General features: G+C 40.1%; 1 protein-coding gene and 1 long non-coding RNA gene across 10 annotated transcripts in view; one reads left to right on the forward strand and one right to left on the reverse strand.

Annotated features, from left to right (window-relative positions):
* Positions 1-12212, reverse strand: part of LOC119860251 (F-box/LRR-repeat protein 21-like) — a 25099-nt gene extending 12887 nt beyond the window's left edge. The window contains exons 1-3 of one of the 9 annotated variants that reach the window (XM_038413719.2): positions 12091-12212; positions 6196-6295; positions 5026-5165 (exon numbers count right to left, since the gene is read on the reverse strand). The gene's annotated coding sequence lies outside the window, so the exon portion shown is untranslated. Of the gene's footprint in view, positions 1-5025; positions 5664-5852; positions 6296-11887 lie in introns of all 9 variants that reach the window. The other 8 variants (XM_038413718.2, XM_038413713.2, XM_038413712.2 and 5 more) reach the window with 8 other exon arrangements.
* Positions 11385-21060, forward strand: LOC119860253. The gene is made up of 4 exons (XR_005294475.2): positions 11385-11454; positions 12909-13039; positions 15714-15801; positions 19773-21060. It is a non-coding gene; the product is annotated as an uncharacterized LOC119860253 (long non-coding RNA).
* The last annotated feature ends 594 nt before the right edge of the window (positions 21061-21654 follow it).

Raw genomic sequence — 21654 nt, forward strand, 5'->3', positions numbered from 1 at the left:
TTCAGAAGGATATACCTTATGTTAGAGGCTTGCTGTTAAGAATTCCACAATCACAGGGCAGCGTACATAAGGCAACAATACATCTGTGCCTGTTTATGGGTTTAAATCTAAATTGCTACAGCATATGATCCAAACAAAAATTAGTTTTATTAGCAATGAAAGTGGTCTCCTATTTGCCTACCGTAAAACTTACCCTAATTTGTTAGGTCTTTGTAGTTTTGTACTATCTAGTCTTGCACTTTGACAAACTGTAAAAGTGCATAGTTCTATTGGAAAGCCTGTGATGAGTGCCATATTCAGAAGCCTATACAATCTTTTTGTAAATAAAATAAAAAATTAACCACAAAAAAGAAATTAGGTTGGTCTAAAAGGACCTATTTAATTGTGATTTGTTTGCATTTTACATTTTCACAATATGTAACTGCATAAAGGCCACATACATATTGTGGCTAGATATACTTAAGAACCAAACAATGATAGCATGAACATGAAATGGAAGTGTCATGCACAGATTATGTTCCATTTCAAATCCCTCTAAAGGGACCTTCCCACTTTCTTGATTTTTTCCAGTGCTACCAATTATTGAAAATATTAAGGCATTTTGTCAGTTTCCAAAACTAGTTCTAGACACTGAACAGATAAAGCACTCACAATTCAAGCAAAACTTGTTAAATAATTTAATCTGACTACACAGGAGTCAAGAAATGTAAACTATCAGCCTTGATGCATCTTTGGGATTAGAGGGAGTTCAATTCCCCACTTCTCATGAAAATGGAATTATTCAAGACTACGTTGAACTCTATGGACCAGACTTCAGTACATATTACAGTTTAAGATACCCATAGGAGTGTGTAAATTAAACAGAATACAACCAAAGCATGTTAATCCAAGAAGTCATTAACACAATCTCTAGAGGGTTAATCAGTATGGCACAGATAAATAATACTGACTGAATGTCAACTCTTACTTCTCTACAAACAGAATGTCTATGAAAACTAAACAATTCTCACCCAACATTTTGCAGTATACAGGGCACTACAGAAACCTGAGACAATTAATCTCAATGATGAAAAGCCTAACTTTTTGCTTGTTTTAGGACAATGTCTGAAAAAAACAAAATCCCTTTCTTAGAAAGATAGGGTGAGGCAATACCTTCTGTTGGCGAGAGACAGACAAGCTTTCAAGCTTTTATTGGACAACATAAATTGATCGAATAAAAGATATTACCTCACCCACTTTGTCTGCCTAATATCCTGGGACCAACACGACTACAATAAACCCCTTCCTTGTCCTTTTAATCCAGGAACTTTATAAGAAGTTTTTTTTTTAAATCAATTAAAATATGGAAGGTAACTCTTATCCCAGTAAGCACATTCTATATATTAAGGGTGTTTCAACATTAAAGCCAGTACCTCTCCCAAACATCCAACCACATTTGAAATACTGATGTACTTTCACCTTTTCAGGAACTTCCAGGTTTCTGATATTACTGGCTTATCTCTCTCTAATATCTCTATAGTTTGGAGATCAAGAGGGAGATTTTCAAAGGCACAAATGGTAGCTTAGGCATCCAACTCCTATTGGCTTGCCCCAATTCCCAGCTGCACTAGAGCTGCAGTTTCATGTTGCCGAGCAGGGGGAGGGGAGTAAAATTTTGTATGTACCCCCAATCTCTGAGGAAAGTGGACTAACAGTATAGGTTTAAATGAGTTGGCAGTCAGGTCTAAATCTTGAAGATCACATGCCCACATCATAAATGGCATCCTTGTTAGCTACCTCAAAAGAGGCCAGAGACAGAATGAACATGAAGGCTTTAGATTTGATGGAGCTTCATCAAAAAGTAAGGATCTTAGATGGACACATGGTCAATGTTATAGGCAGTTCCTGCTACGCTGAGGGCTCTGAAGATTAAGAAGATGACTTTAAATTGGCAACAGAAGCAGATTGGGAGCAAACAAAGACTGACACAGAAATGATGTGTTTATGGTATCCTAGTCCACTGAGGAGATGGGTAGCTGTATTCTCCCCAATATAGTGTGCCTGCAAAGCTTTCATATTTAACATCTGAATTAGTTTCAGGAATCTAGACTATGAAAAAAAAAACTAAATATCTGGCTGCAGTGATCCATATTCTGAAAGGAAATGACAGTTTTCTAGAAAACTGAAAGATGACATTTTCCACAACTGATGCTACCTGATTTTCCAGGGTTAGTAAGGAGTGAACAAGACTGAAGGTTCACACCACTTCGAAGAACCAGAAGTAGGTATGTTCAATGCAGGGGAACACCAGTGGGAAAGATCGCATTCTAACTAGTTCTATGAAGAGATACCTCACTATGACCAGCATCACTGCTATCTGTTTTGTAGATAGAGGACTTCAATCCCCAGGGAAATTATTCCAGCAGCTTTCAGAAGCAGTAAATCCACTTTAAAGAATATGGTGAACTATGATAATATTTATATGACAAAAAACAAAGAATATGAGACAATACACAGAAAGTTAAGAAACTCCTCAGATACTTTAAATGATTAATTCAGAAGTATCCCCCCCCCACACATACTCTTCATACTACAAGTTTGAAAGGTAATTAGGTCCAAGAATAGTCTCATACAGCTATTTTTTCTGACTACTATAACAGAAAGATGAAAAAAGTATTCTGCTCTTTGTATTAGCAGTTTCACTGTACTTAAGTTTCCTGTTGTGTAGTCTTCACACAGTAATAGGGAGAGGAAAACCAGGTTAAAAAAAAATTGTGACTAAAGCACAATAAATTGGGAGATATAACAACTGAAGTTTTGTCTATTTAACGGACTAAATAGTAAGTTTTTCTGATCTAACAGAAAAGAGTGTTTCAAATCTAATCAAGAATTTGATTTTTACTAATTTAAGAAGAGCAGCACACTAGCTTATGTTAATATACACTTAATGTGTTGCTTCACTTTTCAGACCATTTTGTCAGATAGTCATCTAACTGACCAATTTAACAACTGTTCAGAGAATCACTAAATGGATCTGCAGTAGAACATTAAAGTTAGTATTCCGATATTACAGGCAGAGTTGGTAGCTTCCCATTATAGACCCTGTTTTTGGTTCCTTGTAACTTTGACAACTTTAAACTGCCTGGGATGAAATTTTCCATGCCAGAGATCTTCCTCCAGCTGAATTTTTTGAAAAAAATTCCATCAGCCAAAATAGCTCAGCTATTTCTAAGAATACGGTATGGGAAAACATGCTTTCCCATGTTAGTTTCTGGCATCACCTTCTTCGATTAGCAACCACATGCTTTGCATGAAGGACTTTCATTTGGCGGGGGAGTCTTTTGTTTCAAGGATGTGCCTCGTTATTTCCATGAAAACCTGCCCAAATTTGACCAAGTTATAAACCTTTGACAAACTGCATCTTACACAAGCTAAGAGACTTGCTAGAGCTTCACAGCTAAATGTCCTTAAGATTTTGATTGCATGCCCCAGCTTGGAGCTGAGCAGGACTTTCCTTGAAATTGTTGCACAAGATTGCCGCAGGTCAGGCTGGACACCAGAACTGAGAGTTGGTCTCCTGTGCTCTCAGTGACATCATTGCTGGGCCCAGGAAGGATGGAAGAGAAGATCTCAATTTGAATGCAGAAGGACAACAGCCAAATTAGGTGGGGTAGATTGTGACTGGATGAGCGGCAGTGTGCGGGGAGACCAAAATCCGAAAAAGCATTGGAGAGACAATGACTGGCTGGGCAAGGAGCCTGGAGAAGGGAGACATGACACATACTAGATGAGGAGCCTTGGGAAAGAGACCATGGGGATAGGGAACATAGGTGGTGGGTGATGAATGGAGGCTGCAGGGATCTGGGACTGGAAGTTCAGAGGGGTGAGACTAGGCCTGGCTGGACAAAGACTGGGATAAGAAGCCTCAGGAGTGGAAACTGGGGCTTGCTAGGTAAGGAGAATGGGACTAGGAACCATGACTGGAGAAGAGACATGGCAAAAGGGGTCATGGCTGGGGGGGAAATGGGAAGAAGAGTCTGTTCCCAAGAGACTCTTCACCAGAGAGAGTTTCACCATTCCTCTGCCATCAGCAAATACGGAAAAAATGTTGCGCATATGCATTACAATGATCACATTAGGGGGCCAAATTAAGGTTACACTGGCAACCTTAATCCCAGCATTTCCAAATTTTGAGTGCTTGCCCTTGCAATATTATGTTTTATTGCATCTTTTTGCATGCAACATATTATTCACTTCAAAATTTCACAAACTAGTACACACTGATAAAATTTTAATTCTATTCCTATGACTCTACATCATCTAAATGATACAACTATGAAAACTGTGGATACCCTTTCTTTTAACATAAAGGGTTAGTTGCTCAGAAGCAGACACTTGGCACCCAGTATAGATGAGGAGATAGTGTGCAGAGGCTTGCTGTAAACTGCGGCTGCTGCCATTGGTCCCCAAGGATTGTTTGGGCAGTTGGGAATCATAAGAGTGTGACCACATCCCATATGCAAGGGTGAGGCCAAAGAGTGGAATAAGTAGTACCTTGTAAATGCTGAATATATATGGTGCATGAAATGCAGAGTGCAGGTTGTCAGCCATAAGAACAAAATATGGTAATTATTACATTAACTATCATATTATTTTAATTTAGCTAATTTTGAGTCTGATATAGTTTTGGTATCCTATATACTTCTATAATATTTTAAAACTCTTGCAAAGTTGCATCACAATGTTACGCGATACCAAATTTAGAACTACAAAATGAAAAAAAAAAAAGTTTGTTGCTTATAGATCATGGACAATCACCATAAATGTAGATCTCTTTTTTTAAATTTTCCTTTTATACATAAGTGTTCACAGAACCTTCTGTTCCATTCTGGCATTAACTAAAATTTAAAATAAGATGTGTGTCACATATACAGCTCTCTCTTAAAAATAGTTTATAATATATTTTCTACAATTGAAGTTTACCGTCTAATTTTCAGGTGATACAATCAAGGTAGCCTTGAATCAGAGGTGCACATGCACACATACCTCCAAAGAATGTGGAAGTTCCTGTCTAACATCAGCACCTTCAAGGTGTTTGAACATCCATCCCATTACTGAGTCATCCTGTATGTATGAAAGGATTCCTTAACCAGAAGGCAGGGAGGGGTCCCAGAAGATGAACTGACCTGTGAAGTCATTGACCAAAGACAAACTGACCTGCAAAGTCTGGGAAACCCATGAGGGACTTTAAGAATTCTAAAAGTATTTTAATTAAACGAAGAACTAAAGAAGCTAGTCTCAATATGTTCGCTCAGCAAACAGAACAGGGATCTCCAAGGTGCATAGCTCTAACCTTGTGCCACTTTATACCTTCAGAACGCACCCAGTTAGCATTAGTTGTACAATTATAGGGATCGAAGTTACACAATCAATACCATATTATTAAACCACCACCACAACTATATCATTCCCCTCGACCAAACAAGTCTGTAAAGGGATACATAAGTTTCCATGTGTGGGCAGGAAAAAAGGTGTTGCTCAGCTCACACAAGAGAATCTAAGAGCTGGGGAGCTGTACTTGTCTAATGTTAAGCAACCAAAACACAGGACGGAATCTGTAGATAGCATCCAGAGATTTTTTTTTTTTTTTTTTTAAAACTTCAATGCCTCTCGGTTACAGTAATCTTGTATTACTTAAAAAGAAAAGGAGTACTTGTGGCACCTTAGAGACTAACAAATTTATTTGAGCATCTGATGAAGTGAGCTGTAGCTCACGAAAGCTTATGCTCAAATAAATCTGTTAGTCTCTAAGGTGCCACAAGTACTCCTTTTCTTTTTGCAAATACAGACTAACACGGCTGCTACTCTGAAACCTTGTATTACTTGTACATCCAACTGTTACACGATGTTCCTAACAAAAGTTTTTTGTTTTGTTTTAAGTTGACTGTATCCTTTGATCACTTTTGGTTGTTCTGCACATGCACTACCTTTCTGCAAGAATGTTACCAATTATTACAGTATACAAGAAAACTGACAGTAAATAATATATTAGTAATTGCACAAATATACTATGCGTAAGATCACAACTGAAAACAAAGCAACTGTGACATACAACATGCACAGATATTTTACAACTAAAGTTATAGAACCAACATAATTAGATACAAAAGACCAATTTTGAAAGTTGTATAGGACAGTCTGAGGCAATTTTCTTACCTAAAGAAAGCTTCCAAGTTTTGGTGGGTAGTGGATGAATGAACTGTGGTAGCCACGGCCATGGGGCATTCACCAGCATCTGTCCGCTTTCACTTCCTGACTAGATAAAAATGCCACAAAAAACATTTAAGTTAAGTTTAAAAATTAATGCTGAGATTCCATCCAGTATAAGAATGAGTGAGTTAATAAGGAACTACAGTCATCTCATTAGCCTTCGCCTTCCCTACTGACATTCATACAGAGAAATTTAGCATCCCTCAGCATAGCAAAAACAAGTTTGGTTCTGTCAGCCCAATGTCATGTGGATGTTTTTCCATACTGCAAATACTACAGACAGAATTGGTAGTCTCTGCTGAAGATAAGCAAGAAATTGAAAGATGAGTATTACAGGTTAAGAGTAAGTGTACTGGCCAAATTATATGAAGAAGTTTAAACAATTACTCTGCTGATCCAATGCTACTAGCCATTTGTTGCTGTGAGCACTGAAGTTAAAAAAAAAATCACTACCCAAATTAAGTATTAATGTAATCTAAAGTGACAGAAAACACTAAGTATATTAAAGAACAACCATATAGGCTTTTCCCTGTTTTTCCTGTGTCAAAGATTTATTTCCTTTATCACGTTATGCTACTATATAAGGAGCTGTCTGGATCAATTTCATCTGTTTTAAAACAGCATTAAGAATCTCTTTCCTATAATCAGATCAGTAAGGTTATTTTTGTGAGAGCATAGAGTGGATATTAATATGCTACTTCAGTACTTTTTGGTATTTCTGGAAAATACTAACAAAAGGCTCACTCATCCCATCTGTCCTATTTTCAGCACTTTGGTATTTCTTCCATCATTGTTCAATTTGAGAAACTATAGTCTAAGGCAGAGGTGGACAAACTACGAACCGCAGGACCGTCCTGCCCGGCTCTTGAGCTCTTGCCCAGGGAGGCTAGTCCCTGGTCACTCCCCTGCTGTCCCCCTCCCCCGCAGTTACGCCACCTTGCAGACAGTGCGCTTTTGCCTGCCCACCTCCCAGGCTTTCCAATAAAACAGTTCTGCTGCTCTGAGCGGCATGGTAATGGGGCAGGGAGGTTGGATAAGGAGCAGAGGGTCCCAGGGGGCAGTCAGGGGACGGAGGCGGTTGGATGGGGTGGAGGTTCTGGGGGTGTGGTTTGTCAGGGGGCGGTTGGATAGGCATGCGAGTCCCAGGGGCCTTGTCAGGGGGTGAGGGTGTGGATAGGGGTCGTGGCAGTCAGGGAGCAGAGGGAGTTGGATAGGGTCCCAGCGGGGGTGGTCAGGGAACAAGGAGCGGGGGGGATGAGATGGGTAGGGAATTAGGGGGTGGAGGCCAAACTGTTTGGGGAGGCACAGCCTTCCCTACCCAGCCCTCCGTACAGTTTCGCAACCCCGATGTGTGTGTCTACTGTATTTTTCACTCCAGGCATCTGGTGAAGTGGGTCTTAGCCCACGAAAGCCTATGTCCAAATAAATTAGTCTCTAAGGTGTCACAAGTTCTCCTTGTTCTTTTTGCTGATACAGACTAACACGGCTACCACTTAGAAAATTTAAAGTTACCAAGACTTTCGGAAAAGAAGCAGTATAAAGAAATTTCCTTAATGTAACTAAAACAAAAAATATTGCACATAGTGCAGACAATGCCATCTAGTTTAAAAAGAAATGTGATAATAAATATGACTAATCATTAACGAAGGTATAACAAGGTATTTGTTTCTTATTAAAAAGATAATCCACTTATGTGGAGAAGCTAATGTGAAGTGAAAGTTTAAGGTAAACCTAACCAAATCTTATAAGAGCTAAATAACCATAAGGCCTGTCTGACAGTATAACTAGCAGTTGCACACAAAGCTTAACATAAGAAGTGATCCTACCAATCTTGTCACTGAACTGTAGGAAATAACCAAGTATTTGTACAGGGTATAGACAGCTGCTTTGCCTTATTGTTTAACTTACATCCTATTGGTGTTTGATCAAGCAAATAACTTTATATTGCTGCATGGTGAACTACTAAACAAGTACAGAAAATAAGGAATGTAAAGAGACTTTACGTAAAGATACTCTAGCTTCAAAACAGACATTTCTTTAGGCATCTAGGAGTGGTGACAGAAACTGTAAATTGGGAAAGAACAAAGAGCTATGCAAGGTTGGCCAAGGGGTACACCACAAGAGAGGCCTCAGGGAAGCAGTCTGGAGAAGTATGTTGCTGACTGGAACTAAAATAACGGGCAGCTGTTCAATGATTGCCTTGATAAAATGTCTCTTGCAACCCATTATGTCCCAAGAGGTTTTGCACAAACTGGTAAAGTCTAACATGTCTTACACAAACTTGATGGCATAAGGTAACTGCACCTAAAGATTAATAAATTTTCCTTGCAGTTCTTGATCCCAGGTAAACAGTTGAGAAATAAAAATGCAAATTGTCACTTGGGCAAAATTCATGTTCTTTGTCAGGATTTTTTTATTCTGAGGGAGAGAACTGCTGAACAAAACAAGGTTGGTTTTATACAGTTTCTGATAGGTGTTGAAGGCTGGTTCCTCTTCTTCGTGAAGTTATGTGGGCAGGTCAAAAAGTGACCCAGGCTAGTGTCAAAGATTTGAAACATCCAACTGGAATAGGAGTTGAAAGCAAGACAGAACACCTTGACCAAAAAAACATGCATTTTGCTCAACTGACAACTTGGCTATTAAGCTACATGCTTCTTAGAAAGTACATACTTAAGTTAAAATAACTGTAAATAGCTAAATACGTATGATGAACACTTGTGTTTCACCAACAACTTTGATTTAGCATGTTTTCTAGACAACTAATATTAATAAGCTATTTAGAGTTTTGAAGCTGCAAAAAATTATAAATCCTGGGCCATGTTAGCGTAACGAGACACTGCTTAACCCCACTAAAAGATAACCGAGAGAAGCCTTGAATATTTCAGAGATCAATTTAGAAATCAGGAATTTTGTGATAAAAAGTTGACAATTTTCCAGAGAAAGATGAAAAAGCTTTAACCTGACTTGTAAGTTAAAGATTTTTTCCCCTTATTTGAACATCTGATTGAAGTGACATTTAGAATATATAGTAGTGGTGAAATTCCACAGAAATCAGAATAGTTTTCAAATCATTATGTGCATATCGTATTTGGGGGTTAGAGTGATGTGTGAGGAAAAACTGGAAGAGCTTGGCTGCAAGTATCACCTTGGCAAGGTAAATGAGTTGACATTCGTAGTAATTAAATATTGGTTTAAATTTCTAAAATGCTAACTTTAGTGTCTGGCTGAACTGTCACAGGCAGTCCATAATTTAATTGACACACTGACAAAATTCTGTATTTAAGAATGCATAGTTCAAATGCATAGCTGGTACCAAAATCATCTGTCTAGAATAGTGAAGAATTAAGAAAGTTTGCCTACATAAGAGTAGGTTTCAGAGTAGCAGCCGTGTTAGTCTGTATTCGCAAAAAGAAAAGGAGGACTTGTGGCACCTTAGAGACTAACAAATTTATTGAAATGAGCTGTAGCTCACAAAAGCTTATACTCAAATAAATGTGTTAGTCTCTAAGGTGCCACAAGTGCTCCTTTTCTTTCTACATAAGAGCGTGAGAGATCTTGAATCAATGTATTATATTTATCTCCTGACAAGTTTTAACATCCCATATTGTTAACATCATATGCTGGTGTCATTCTTTTAAACGCTGTAAATACTACCTAATCTTTCTTATCTGGTTTCCTGTAATTCTTATTCTGCAAAATAAAATTTAAAGTAAATAAATTTCAAGTAACTCAGCAATCTGTACTTTAGCTAAAGCCTAGAGAACTATGAGAAATCTAATTAACCAACCCTCTCTCCCAGATCTATTTAATGTGTGTTTTTATAATGTCTCTCACAAGCCCGATGCTCAGGATTCCAATAGAAAGTGTTTTTAAACTAATACATTACTCTGTGGTGAGTGCAATGCAAACAGAGCTGTTTTGTGCTTGTGAACAAAAACCATAGAGAAGTCAAGACACTAAAACAAGCAAGACTGACAAGTCTAATTAGCACAGAAAGAATGCAAAGACATAATAATAGGTGAAAATTCAACTTTAAAAATGTGTTATTTACCAGAATCTAAAATGTTACCGATAAGAAAGCCGCCCCCCCTTCCTCCCAATCCTCTTTAACCAAGATCATACATCCCGAAGAAAGCAGTATTTGCTTTGAATACTATTATAAATAAAAATTCCAGCTCAAGCCATGGGGCTCAAGCTCTGGGCTTCAGCAGGGCAGGTGTTCCAAGGCACTGTGTCAAGATGCAAGGAGTAAGCACAGGGTGCACGGCTGTGGAAGCGTTGGGGGGGGAAGGGAACAGCAGGGCCCCGGGGGATGGTGGGGAGCCAATGAGAGTCTGGGGGATCCTTGAGGACTGAGAGAGGCAGCAAGAGTTAGAGGTGATTTGGGGGGTTGGGTGGCAAGTGGAGGCAACAGAGGTCAGATGCGCCAAAATACAAGTACATTATTTTTTGTTATTGAGTCTGCAAAAACCAAAAACCTACATAAATCAATTACAATGATTTGGAAACATATATGTGCACATTCATTTGTTTTTCCTAAAGTATTTTAAGAAAATTTGTCAGAGCAGCCACCAGCAAGAGTCGGTGGCTGCACTGAGGCCACCAAAAAATTTGTTGTGAGAACCCCTTTAATGGAGTTTAATGGCTTACTGTCTGCTCCCATTGGCTGCACTGAGAGCAGTATCAGGTCCTAAATAAAGGGAAAGTCAAAGCTTAAAGAAATAAGAGTGAAGTCAGAAATAGGTGACTGATTATACTCAAAAAGAAAAGGAGGACTTGTGGCGCCTTAGAGACTAACAAATTTATTAGAGCATAAGCTTTCGTGAGCTCCAGCTCACTTCATCGGATGAAGTGAGCTGGAGCTCACGAAAGCTTATGCTCTAATAAATTTGTTAGTCTCTAAGGCGCCACAAGTCCTCCTTTTCTTTTTGAGAATACAGACTAACACAGCTGCTACTCTGAAAACTGAGTTTTAGTGTCTGATGGAAGATTTTGCTGAATAGCAGTGGAGATATCAGGGATATTTCACTCTGATCTCCTCGCACTCCGCGGGCACCAGTCTGAAAGAGCCCAACGCGAACGGGGGGAGGAGACTATAATAACCTCAGCAGCTGGGCCGCTGTTTATAAACAACCACCGGAGACACGCACACGGCAGGACGGACGTCAGGAGCAGAAGCAGCTTTGGGGCTCAGAGTGAATTAAGGTCTACGAGGCCAGGGGCCATTTACTGCGGCAGTTCCTGACCTTACGGGTCAGGGCTCCATCCCCCCCCCCCCCCCCCGCCCCCGTATACAGCCGGCATCACCCTCAGCCCTTCGCCCCGCCCCTCTCCCCTTGGCCGCCCTCCCCACGTCCCCCGTCACTCCCGACCCCAAGCCCGCCCCCTGCCCACCCTCATTCACATTCACGCCGCCTCCTCCTCGGCCCCAAGGCCGCCCCCGCCTCTCCCCGGTGCGCCCCCCAGCAGCGCCCGGCTCCCTCCCCCGCGCGGCCCGGCAACAGCGCCCTGCCCCCGTTCCCAGAGCTGCTCCTCCTCCTCCTCCGCGCCGCCGCCCGGCCGGCTCTCAGGGCCCTATTGCGCAGGAGCTAATTCCCTCGCGCCTGCCGGCGACCCGCCAACGGTCCCTCACACTCACCGCCGCGGCCGCGCTGCCCCCCGCCGGCTGACTGAGTCGGGGGGGGCTGGGGGGGGGGTCAGAACCTTCTAGGCCAACAGGGAGCCAGCAGAGCCAACGTCCGCGGCCGTGTCTCGGGAGGGGGGGGGGGGCGTGGAGCTTCTTCCCAGACTCCCCCGCCACCGGCACTCGGTGCCCCGCATGCGCGGCTCGCTCCTGGTCACCTGTGGCCTGACGCATGCGTCGTCTGCGCGTTTCTGTTCTTCCGCCGCTGGGTGGCGGGAAAGTCCGTTGTAGCGTCGCCTGGCTCTCCTTGCGCCGTAAGGAGGCGGAGGCTTCCGGAGCTCGTCCGCTTCTGCTGAGCGGTTCGGTGCTTAAAATGGGCGGAGGGACCCTGCGCTGCCGGTTCCCCTGGCCCCGGTGCCAGACAAAGGAGCCCACGCAGAGAAGCTCAGTGGGATGGGAAACCGTCTCCCTCTTCTCCCCGCCTTGCAACCCCAGGCCTACCCCACCTCCCTCACCTAATGCTGAGACCCGCTCTCTCCTCACCACCATGCCCAGCCTACTACTTTAGGGGAGCGTCCGTTCTGTGGCAGGCATCGAGGTGCTGCCCCCCACACCTTGTGGTGAGGACCCAAACGCTGTGCCGGCCAGCCCAACACTCTCTGCTACAGTCACATAAATAATGGGAAGAATAAATTGTCTCTGTCCCCCCCCCCTTGATGGGAGAACAGAGGCAGAGTGGTATAAAGATGGTGTTAAGCTACCGTATGCTCCCTCCACCTAGGACCAGCAATGGTTTCTGGGGTAAGTTAGAGCAGCCTTGGGACTACTCCAATTCACACCCCACGGCCGGTGACCCCGAGAGGCAGTTTTAACATCAAGAATGGCCTCTCACTACATCCTTTTTGGGGAGGGCTGTGAGAGGGTTGTATACAGTTACTATGTAGGTATATAGGTCAGCCTTTGGTGGCCAAAGAAGCAGTCCCTTTAATTAAACACTATATAAAATAATACTGTGCATTTTCCCTTCCTTCTCCAGTTTCCTCTCCTTTGGAAGCAAGATTTCTATAACTGGCAGCTGGTACCTTCGGGGCCTAGACATGTTGCTGGATCTTTCTAAATAGACCTACTGTTGCATGCAAAACAACATCAAGAGAATACTGAGGAAAAGTACGTTTTCAATCCTAATTGAAATGACTTTATCCTTTTTATTATCTACTAGAAAACATGTAATATTAATTTATTATGACTGAATCCTAATATTTATATTATTTTGAGAGGTTAAATGAGACAAAGGTTAATCATAAGAACAGCCATACTGGGTCAGAACAAAGGTCCATCCAGCCCAGTACCCTGTCTATTGACAGTGGCCAATACCAGGTGCCCCAGAGGGAGTGAACCTAACAGGTAATGATCTAGTGATCTCTCTCCTGCCATCCATCTCCACCCTCTGACAAACAGAGGCTAGGGACACCATTCCTTACCCATCCTGGCTAATAGCCATTAATGGACTTAACTGACATGAATTTATCCAGTTCTCTTTTAAACCCTGTTATAGTCCTAGCCTTGACAACCTCCTCAGCAAGGAGTTCCACAGGTTGACTGTGCGCTGAGTGAAGAAGAACTTCCTTTTATTTGTTTTAAACCTTCTGCCCATTAATTTCATGTGATGGCCACTAGTTCTTATATTATGGGAACAAGTAAATAACTTTTCCTTATTCACTTTCTCCACACCACTCATGATTTTATATACCTGTATCACAGTGGTTCTCAACTGTGGTCCACCGCTTGTTCAGGGAAAGACCCTGGCGAGCTGGGCCGGTTTGTTTACCTGCCGCGTCCGCAGATTCGGCCAATCGCGGCTCCCACTGGCTGCGGTTCGCCGCTCCAGGCCAGTGGGGGCTGCGGGAAGTGGCGCGAGCCAAGGGTTGTGCTGGCTGCCCTTCCTGCAGCCCCCATTGGCCTGGAGCGGCAAACCGCGGCCAGTGGGAGCCACGATCAGCCGAACCTGTGAACGCGGCAGGTAAACAAACCGGCCCGGCCCGCCAGGGGCTTTCCCTGAGCAAGCAGTGGACCACAGTTGAGAACCACTGCTCTATCATATCCCCCCTTAGTCTCCTCTTTTCCAAGCTGAAAAGTCCTAGCCTCTTTAGTCTCTCCTCATATGGGACCTGTTCCAAACCCCGAATCATTTTAGTTGCCCTTTTCTAAACCTTTTCTAATGCCAGAATATCTTTTTTGAAATGAGGAGACCACCTCTGTATGCAGTATTCAAGATGTGGGCATACCATGGATTTATATAAGGGCAATAAGATTAATGATTCTTAACATCCTGTTCGCTTTTTTGACTGCCACTGCACACTGCATGGACGTCTTCAGAGAGCTATCCACGATGACTCCAAGATCTTTTGCCTGATTAGCTGTAGCTAAATTAGCCCCCCATCATATTATATGTATAGTTGGGGTTATTTTTTCCAATGTGCATAATTTTATATTTATCCACATTAAATTTCATTTGCCATTTTGTTGCCCAATCACTTAAGTTTTATGAGATCTTTTTGAAGTTCTTCACAGTCTGCTTTGGTCTTAACTATCTTGAGCAGTTTAGTATCATCTGCAAACTTTGCCACCTCACTGTATACCGCTTTCTCCAGATCATTTATGAATAAGTTGAATAGGATTGGTCCTAGGACTGACCCTTGGGGAACACCACCAGTTACCCCTCTCCATTCTGAAAATTTACCATTTATTCCTACCCTTTGTTCCCTGTCTTTTAACCAGCTCTCAGTCCACGCAAGGATTTTCCCTCTTATTCCATGACAACTTAATTTACATAAGAGCCTTTGGTGAGGGACCTTGTCAAAGGCTTTCTGGAAATCTAAGTATACTATGTCCACAGGATCCCCCTTGTCCACATGTTTGTTGACCTCCTCAAAGAACTCTGATAGATTAGTAAGACGTGATCTCCCTTTACAGAAACCATGTTGACTTTTGCGCGACAACTTACGTTCTGCTATGTGACTGACAATTTTATTCTTTACTATTGTTTCAACTAATTTGTCAGGTACTGATGTTAGACTTACCGGTCTGTAATTGCCAGATCACCTCTAGAGCCCTTCTTAAAAATTGGCGTCACATTAGCTATCTTCCAGTCATTGGATACAGTAGCTGATTTAAAGTACAGGTTACAAACCATAGTTAATAGTTCCGCAGTTTCACATTTGAGTTCTTTCAGCTTGAGGTTTACAAATTACACAGGAGAGAAATTTAGCTCTATTTACCTGATCACTTTTAAAATAGACTACTTGTGAGAGTAACATATAGGAAGGTGTTTACACCAATCTTGATGGTCTAGGTGGATTCTGTTATTAATACACAAATAACAATGCAAATACAGGAGTGTGTTAGTGAAGAAGACTGCAGTGTGGGCACTAAGAAAATACTTGATCGACATCCTGCATAGATTTCAGCAGTTAACAGCTGGTCTGTTCTTGCATGAGGAAAACAAGTGTTTCTCTATGTTTATATTTATTCATGAACAATTTGTGTTCATTACCCACTGCAACCATACACTTCTGTTAGTGCCCATGGATTTCCTGGCATTTGCATATGACAGTAATTAGCTGACCATAACATTTTACCATATCTTAATATAGTTGTAGACATATACAAAGTCTTTAACTGTGGGATAATTAGCTTTATGTACATTTATTATATGTTGTCAGATTTATTTTTTTTGTATGTACAGGATGGCTTTTACTTTTGTTTTGACCTGTAAAGGTATTATGTCAGCATTGGTGTACGTGTAAGAATGGGTTATGTTGCCGAAACTTTTTTTCTACAGGAAATCCTCATTTGATTAGACTCCAACGGCTTGAAGTACAGCTGTGAACTAAGGAAATGTAGTAAAGAGCTAACAAGAAAAAATTGAAGTAAATATGCATTATACTATTTTCATTTAATCTTCAAGTTATTATATAACATAACAAAAAATAAGAAATCAGTTTATTACAGAAAATCACAAATATATTCTTATCTATAAAGTACTTAACCGCATTATAATCAACACTTATAATCAACAATAATCAAGAGAGGGAGAGAGAGAGAACAAAACCATGGTTCAGTATCTGTTCTTTGTTGTACAAAAAAAATTACATGCACAATTTCTCTTTAAATAAACTGTTATTAAAAATACCAGAAACTTTTGGCATTACAGTTACTCTCTGCAGACAAGAATACAAGGTAGATAGTAAACAGAGATGAATGGAGATTTATAAAACTGTTGGCATCCAAATCTACCAGTCATATGCTTATCCTTGGTGCACTGCCATTAACCATTGGAATACTATAAGGAATAGGTCTGATTGCACTTAACTGATATTCAGATTGTCCTGTCTTTTGTTACTCTTTCTCTGTAGAAAAGCAAGTACATGGTTTTCTCTATTGAGTTGCAACAACTTACATATGTGCTTAACTTTACACACTGAGAGAAATCCTTTTGTCTTTAAAAAGTGAGGCAAATGTGTGTTTGCAGGATGTCATAAATATAAAGGGAAGGGTAAACACCTTTAAAATTCCTCCTGGCCAGAGGAAAAGCCCTTTCACCTGTAAAGGATTAAGAAGCTAGGTTAACCTCGCTGGCACCTGACCAAAATGACCAATGAGGAGACAAGATACTTTCAAAGCTGGAGGGGGTGGAGAAACAAAGGGTCTGGGTCTGTCTGTGTGATGCTTTTTCCAGGGACAGAACAGGAATGGAGTCTTAGAACTTAGTAAATAATCTAGCTAGATATGCGTTAGATTATGATTTCTTTAAATGGCTGAGGAAATAACTCTGCTGAATGGAATGGATATTCCTGTCTTTGTGTCTTTTTGTAACTTAAGGTTTGGCCTAGAGGGATTCTCTGTGTTTTGAATCTAATTACCCTGTAAGGCATTTACCATCCTGATTTTACAGAGGTGATTCTTTTTACTTTTTCTTCTATTAAAATTCTTCTTGTAAGAAACGGAATGGTTTTTTCATTGTTATTAAGATCCAAGGGTTTGGGTCTGTGGTCACCTATGCAAATTGGTGAGGATTTTTATCAAACCTTCCCCAGGAAGGGGGATGCAAGGTTTTGGTGAGGATTTTGGGAGGAAAGAGATTTCCAAATGGCTCTTTCCTAATAAAAATCCCGGTTAGATATTTGGTGGTGGCAGCGAAAGTCCAAGGGTAAAAGGTAAAATAGTTTGTACCTTGGGGAAGTTTTAACCTAAGCTGGTAAAAGTAAGCTTAGGAGGTTTTCATGCAGGTCCCCACATCTGTACCCTAGCGTTCAGAGTGGGGAAGGAACCTTGACACAGGATGAGAATTTATGTTTTGTAAAATGCTGTATTTAAGAATATTAAATATATTAAGAATAATAGGAGTCAGATATGCGGGTGGGGAAAGAGACAGGACTTTTTCAAACTCTAGCCACAATTCAAGTTCCACCAACTTCTGATGGAAATGTCATTCAAAATAGATCATGTAGGTGTTCATAGTATGATCATCCTCCTGTATGAGCTTTGATCAGCTTTGACATTCACACCATTATCATTAGGCTTCAAAGTAACTATCACCCCCCCACCCAGAGATTAATCGAAACAGTTCATGCCTTTCCTAGCTATTACTTCATGATGCCTGCACTGCAGACTCTGACAGGTTACCAATGCATTCATTTTCATTTGGTTCAAATTGTGAAGATTAGTTTTATTTTTGCAACTGTAAAAGCTAGAGATGAACACATTAAGGTGTTCACTAATTTTTGGATGCCTCCATTTTTGGGGGACCAATTTGAGACATCTTTTGCTTGACTTTCAGAGGCTGTGTAGACCAGCAGTTTAGTTACCTGAAAGCTAGGTAAGAGAATAGAAAGATGAAAGGAGAGTGGCAGGAATGGACGAAGAGATGGAAAAAAGAGAATAGAAGGGAGAAAAATTGAGGTATAGATTTCTGGTGAGAGTATTGGTATAGATTCATATTGATGAATTTTCCTCCAGAGAAAATGGAAGAATTTAAATTACAGTATAGAACTTTTCCTATGGAGTCTAAACTAAGCTGCCAGATTTGTACCCAGACCTAAAGGAATCATTCTGAAAGAGGAAACACGATTTGGCAAGATCATCTTCTGAAGCATCTGTACCTTGATTTGCATTGGCTGCTTTAAAAAAAAAGTTTTTAAAAACAGAACCTAGAAAAATTGTCACAATACATATTGATACAAAATGAAAAAAACTAAGCAGATTCTTATGATATTCCAAAATATGGCAAGCACTTTTAATGACAACCACGATATTACAAGAGAGTTTATTTAATATCAAACACGTTGTTCATGAAGATAACAACTGTAATTGGCACCCATGGAACCAGTTTGATATATGATATCTTGCCCGGGGATGGCAGGATTTTGCTTTTAATAAAAGCTTCTGGCATCCTTTCTGGGTAGGTACTGCTGTCTTCATTGCACTGATTTTCTGGCATATTTTCATGAGCTTCATGGTCTTCAGTACTTCTTTCACAATGCTTGGAATTCAGCTTAATGTTATCAAAAGAAGCACAGTTTTGCATCCCTGCTATAATATTTGTAACCACTCTAGTTTTCAGAAGATATTCACTGACTAGCAAAATTTATTGTAAAACTTAACTTTTTCTGAAATTATGCTTTCTCTCAAAAAATTCCTTTAAACCAACCATTAACAAGTAGGGCAGCAAATAATACAACAGTCCAGTGGTTCTTCTTTCCTTTCCTCAATTTGTTTCTGATCATACTCCATTTCTTCTCTCCCTTGTGTTTTTATAATCCACTTTAGCAGAATTCTGAAACTGTTTAAATTAGAATTTAGAAATGCAATTACAGCAATTTCTCTTCCAAAGGTCTTCCCTTATTGGCCATGAACACATTGTAAAAGAGCAGCTAAACTATGGATTCTGCTAGGTGGCATTGATGCTCTTTGATTCAAGAGAGAGTGGTGAAGACGTGGGCAAGAATATGCATGTCCCTGTCAAGTGATTTCACAATCTCCTCAGTCATTTTTATGCATTCACCTAACTAAACGTAATTAACTTGTGATTTATAATTCCATGTGATTTATTGTGCTTTGTTCAGATAATTCATCAAAGCCTAAAAGATGGTGCAGCCTCCTACACCCCTCCTCTCACTAGCCAGTGTCCCAGGGCGTTCACGTGAAGGTGGGCTGCTAGGAGGAGTAGCATTTCCAGTCTTTCCTTGGGATATTTTTTGTCTGCAAACAACTTTAGTTTGAGATTTTCAAAGTCACCTATGGGGTTTAAATGCACAATTCCCATTAATTGCAATAGGAATTGCATGTCTAAATCATAGAGGTGTCTGAAAATTTCAGCACAGTCTCCACTGGGGGATCCATCAGAACCCTGTTGATAGAGACTGAAGGGAAGAAGTGCTGAACGAATGTATCCTGCTACTTGGTGACCTTTGTTAGAGGAAAAGTTATGGGTGCCTAGCATGAGAGCTATCCCCCGGTGCACACTCTTCCACCGAAGTCTTCAGTAAAGTCTGGACCAATAGACGCTGATCCAGACCCTGAGTGAATTTGGCTTTCGGCCTGTGTATGCTATTTTCATAAAAATATAGATCTGAAGCACACCAAACATGCAGTCTTAACAATGTCCTGCTAAATTCTAATAACAATAAGCTTTCACGCTACATCAATAAATGTAACTATTAATTATCATAATCATTAAATGTTTATATTAGGTCAGTGACCAGAGGCTCCAGTCAGGACTAGGGCCCCATTGTGCTGACCAAAATCTAAGTCCCTGTCATGAAGAGCTATATTGAAGTATTTCACAAATACTACTGTAAATGCAACGACCAATTTTGTGTTGTCATTCTTTTCTTTACAGCAAAATATTGAAGCTATTGTATGATTAGACCGTGCAGCTCTAATGGCTTGGAATTACCAAGGAGACTGAATGACAATAATACCCTGGAAATGACAGTAATAGCCTGCAAGTAGGTTAGCATGTCATGTTTGGTGGAGACTTGCTAGCAACTCCACTAGGCAACAGCTGTTTTCAAGGGCATGTGACAAGAAGAAACCTGCTTTAGTAAACATGTAAGTTTCCAGATTTGTTTTTTTTTTTAAATATTTTTAAAAAAAGCTGTAAACTGTCATTTAAATTTTTATTTAATGTTTAATAAAAATTAAACTGACAGTTTACAGCTGTTTTTAAAAAAGGTCTTCCTTAATAGTTAAGAAAGAGCAGGGAGGAGGTTTGAGATGTTCAGATATTTTTAAATACTATAGTCTGTCTTGTAAAAATGTATTAACATCTTCTAAAATTACTGACTCCATAAACAAACAGTAAGCATGATTTACTAAGCAAGTCATCTGAACTGTGGTACAACCATATAAGCCATTATTTTCCCCGTATTTGGTCCGTGAGTTTACTAGGTGGTATATTTCAAAATCATTTATTTATTATGTCAGACACTGAAAACATGCCTTCCAAAAAAATCTAATAATAGGTGCAGGTCAATAGCATTCACTGAATTTCAAAACAAAAAAGACACTAGAAAGAAATATTAACACTGGCTGCAGCTTTCTCTGTAAACAAGCAGCTAGAAGAAACATTTTAGCTGCTTTTAGTTTTTCTGAACACATACACATTTGATTTTTCCAAAGTAACCCCCTTGTTTCCTTCTCTAGTGAAGAATACTAAAATATTCATCTGGCAAGTCATGGTACTATAATACAAAACTCTGGTGGGGACCCTAGTGTACATAAGGCTCCTGAAACAGAAAGTTTATTTTTCTGTATTGCACCATCAGACTCTCAATGTTTAACAAATGATGTGCAGTAAAAGTTCCAAAAAACTAACACATGGTGACACAAGGTTAAATGTAGGGTAAAAGTTGATGAGATTACTTGAATATAAAAGATTATGACTGTCATTTTGAAAGAATGCTTGTCTCTAAATTAAAAAGTGAAAAATATTAAGAAAAACAGATGTGGAATGTAGTTGAGATTTTCTATTTCTCTGTTATCCTGTATGCTGGGTATTAAATCTCTTAAGATCAGTGTATTTTAGTCTCAAAGAAAAGTAGGAGCCATCCTTCGTAATAATTCTGATTAATTTCTCTGCACATTAATTTTTAATTGAGCTGTAGCTCACGAAAGCTTATGCTCAAATAAATTTGTTAGTCTCTAAGGTGCCACAAGTACTCCTTTTCTTTTTGCAGCTTCTGACAGGTTACTCTGCTCACTAATTATCCACAAGGTATGGGCTACTTGCTATTAAGACTAAATATGTTCTAATGATCATAGATATCAAAGTTGCCAGCAAGTTTAAAAGTTTTCTGCTGTGAAAAAAAATTGTCAAATATATAGTTGTCACTTTTGAAAAACAATTATATTCTCCAAATCAGAATATTTATCACACACACACACACACATCATGGATAACTTAGAAGTGACAAGTTACATACAAATGGCTCATACATACTTGAATTCTGATTAATATCTTTAAATAGGGGGAACACATAATATATATTTAGCTCCTGTGTCATCCCTAATATATTTACTACTATAATTAGCACCTTTAACTAATGGATGTTACTGCCACAAGAAAACACAAAACATCAGGGCATTTATGGCAAAATCCTCCTCTGCAGATTAATCCTGTGTAGAGAAGAAACTCATGAGACCGGATCTTAGCCTCTATTAATTCTTCTTTGCACAATTCCATATGCACAAAGCTGATTTAAAGATGGCGTAGGTGGCCA

Source organism: Dermochelys coriacea, chromosome 8 (genome assembly GCF_009764565.3).
Source record: "Dermochelys coriacea isolate rDerCor1 chromosome 8, rDerCor1.pri.v4, whole genome shotgun sequence".
Classification (NCBI taxonomy): domain Eukaryota; kingdom Metazoa; phylum Chordata; order Testudines; family Dermochelyidae; genus Dermochelys; species Dermochelys coriacea.